At 45.8% G+C, this 3,001-nt stretch overlaps 1 protein-coding gene and 1 pseudogene across 1 annotated transcript in view; both read left to right on the forward strand.

Annotated features, from left to right (window-relative positions):
• Positions 1 to 1,786, forward strand: part of LOC107098149 — a 5,867-nt pseudogene extending 4,081 nt beyond the window's left edge.
• LOC107098174 (urotensin-2 receptor-like) overlaps positions 1 to 3,001 on the forward strand; it is an 81,348-nt gene that overhangs the window by 31,393 nt on the left and 46,954 nt on the right. The window lies entirely within an intron of this gene.

The following is a 3,001-nucleotide window of genomic DNA, read 5'->3' on the forward strand; positions in this document are numbered from 1 at the left end:
GCCACCCCTACCGCCAACTGGGGTGGCAGCTGGGGTGGCAAGGCTGTCATTTAGGGTGGCAGTTGCCACCCTATGCCACCCCAGTAGATCCGCCTATGTCTCTGCCTGTCCCCACCAACCCCGGTGCAGACCTTCGGCATCCAGCTCACCGCGGCTCCTTTCGCGGTCCGTCGGCTGTCCCTTGGTGCTAGTGCAACAGCTCAGTGCTTGCACAGTTTTAACCAATTTTCCAACAAAAACGGCTCATAAAAGTTCCAGCACAACTTCACCGAGTCTCTTCCCTTCTCTCTCTGTTCTCCTCCTCGTCCCGCCCCCAAGTCAATCAGAATTCAGGAAAAGTGTAATCACCCAATAGCAACTCACCTTAGGCAGAACCAAAAAAACACATATACACAGCAATCTAGTCTTTCGCACCTCGTGTTGAACTGTACTTTGCATAAAAACTATATAATATTTTCCCTTCTTTAAGTGAAAGAACATAATATTTTTATAGACTATGTTCTATTCAATGAACTCTTGCTCATTTCAAGCTGTTACTAAAATACTAGGAAATTATCTTATTTTAAGATATTAACGTGCATAAATTAAATTTGTTATTTTTCAAAACAACAACATATATAAATATATTCCTGGGAACCCAGGTGGTTACACTCTCCTCGTCCTAAACATCTAGATGTCCCCATCAGACATATCTGCATGTTGTAAACTCTCAAAGCTGCATCCTGCTCTGTGAACTGGGACATTGCAGGGTGGACGACAGGCAACATTAGGACCTTCCTCAGCCTCTCTGGTTATATATATCCTCATTCCCCGGTGAACAATGACCAATGGCCTGTCTGTAGGCTTTCCAGGCTCGTCGTACCTCAAACGGATGATAGGCTTAATCAGTCGTTTAGTAGAAGAAACACTGGTAGAGTCAACTTCCTCATCAGACACACTAGATGTTGGGACGTCTCCCGCTTCCAGCCCTGTTACCGTCACAGGGTCCTCTTAAGAAAATATAACACCACTGGTGTCCTTTTCTACAGCTGCATCATGGTCAAGCAACAAATCTTCAATGTATGACACGACTGATCCACCGGGATCTTTTTCAGAGATGACATCCTGGGGCTTTGGTTTTGTTACGTTTTAGTCCAGCGCGGATACGGAGCGGGCCAGGGAGAAGCTCCATGACACGTTGGTGGAAGGACGTAAAATCGAGGTTATTAATGCCACAGCCAGAGTGATGACAAACAAGAAAATGACCACACCGTACTCTAATGGAGAGGGACTTGCAGCCCTACCATATGCTGGTTGGAAGTTAAGTCCTATGGTCGGAGCTATGTACAGTCCTGAGCTTTATACAGTTCCAGGGTTCCCGTACCCGGCGGTAGCCGCAGCAGCAGCCTCCGCTTCCACCGTGGCAACATTTTGTGGAACACATCTGCGGGGTCGAGCTCGGCCCGTCTACAGCACAGTCAAGGCTGCTGTCCCGCAGCCTGCCATCCCTGCATAACCTGGTGTGATGGCCTATCAGGATGGTTTTTTCTGTGCAGCTGACCTCTATGGCGGCTATGCAGCGTATCGTTACGCCCAGCCTACAGCCGTAGCGACCCCTCCAGCAGCAGTCTACAGTGACAGCTATGGACGAGTTTACACGGCAGATCGCAACCACGCTGTGCTGGCCCCAGCAGCATATGGTGTCGGAGCTACAGCCACGCTCTACAGGGGAGGATACAGTAGATTGGCCCTTATTAAAAGACACTTCATGTCCCAGGACATCCGCTATCCCATTGAATTATTCTGAAAGAGCTCCCTCTGTTGTCCTGGAGGTGGACTGCGTCCTGTTTTTAAAGTGTGGAGTCGACCACTGCTAAAATATTTCAGATCCCACCCCAGAGCAGTCCCACTTTTCTTATCTAAGCTTCTACAAAAATAGAGGAATGCTGTATTAAAGACTAAGGGTCGCCTTTACAATAAAAAATAAGAAAAAAAAATAACTGACAGTATTTAATTAGTGGGCCCGCCAAAAAACAGAATAAAACAAATGAAAGCCGGCACTATAGTCAATAACTCCGTTGCAGGCCTGATACGGACACCACTCACCACTGGTCCTCAATCCACAGTGACGAATTTATATTAACTCCTGATGCCACGTGTTTTCAGATGGTCAGTTAATCCACGCCTTTCGCGGTAAAGGCGGAAAGAAATGCAGCCAAATCCAACCGGCCGTCTCAGAGCAGGTGCAGCTCGTCTCTGCCTCTTTCCACCAACCCCGGTGCAGACCTTCAGCATCCAGCTCACCGCGGCTCCTTTCTCGGTCCGTCGGCTGTCCCTTGGCGCTAGTGCAACAGCTCAGTGCTTGTGTTACACCCCTGTAAAAGGGGAAAATAGAAATACAACACGGACACGATGTAGCTCAGTCAAATCCAATGTTGTAATGGGCAAACAAGAGAGCAAAACATGTGTTCACATTGTTACAAATGTAATTTCTCTTTTACAACATATTGTCTGAAAAATATTCCTAAACAGCCCTTTTAATGGCGTTATTCCCATATAAACAAACACAATGGGAGAAAAATAGCAACCACATATAATTTTATCCACCCTTTAGCATTACGCCCGACACAGTTAGCATGAAGCAGTTAGCACACAGTTAGCATCATGTTCAACCTACAAAGTGCACAGACAGTTTTAATGATTCAATGTTTACTCTCCGTATTACCGAAACAATATAAGTGCCTTCATAAACTTTTTAAACATAAAACAACCCTCAGTCTTACCTGTAAAAGGGGAAAATAGAAATCCAACACGGACACGATGTAGCTCAGTCAAATCCAATGAGAGAGTTAAACTTAATAAAACAGCAAACAGCATTGTTACTTCCCAACACAAAAGAACACTGAATAGAAAAGCATTCTACATACAGTTTTATTTTTATCTTATTGACCTTTTTAACTAAGAAGAAAACCAATGGATTATGCTGCGTTCACACCGGGTGCAGCTGGCGCGACAGAAGCAG

Source organism: Cyprinodon variegatus, unplaced genomic scaffold (genome assembly GCF_000732505.1).
Source record: "Cyprinodon variegatus isolate N-32 unplaced genomic scaffold, C_variegatus-1.0 Scaffold26, whole genome shotgun sequence".
Taxonomy (NCBI): Eukaryota; Metazoa; Chordata; class Actinopteri; order Cyprinodontiformes; family Cyprinodontidae; genus Cyprinodon; species Cyprinodon variegatus.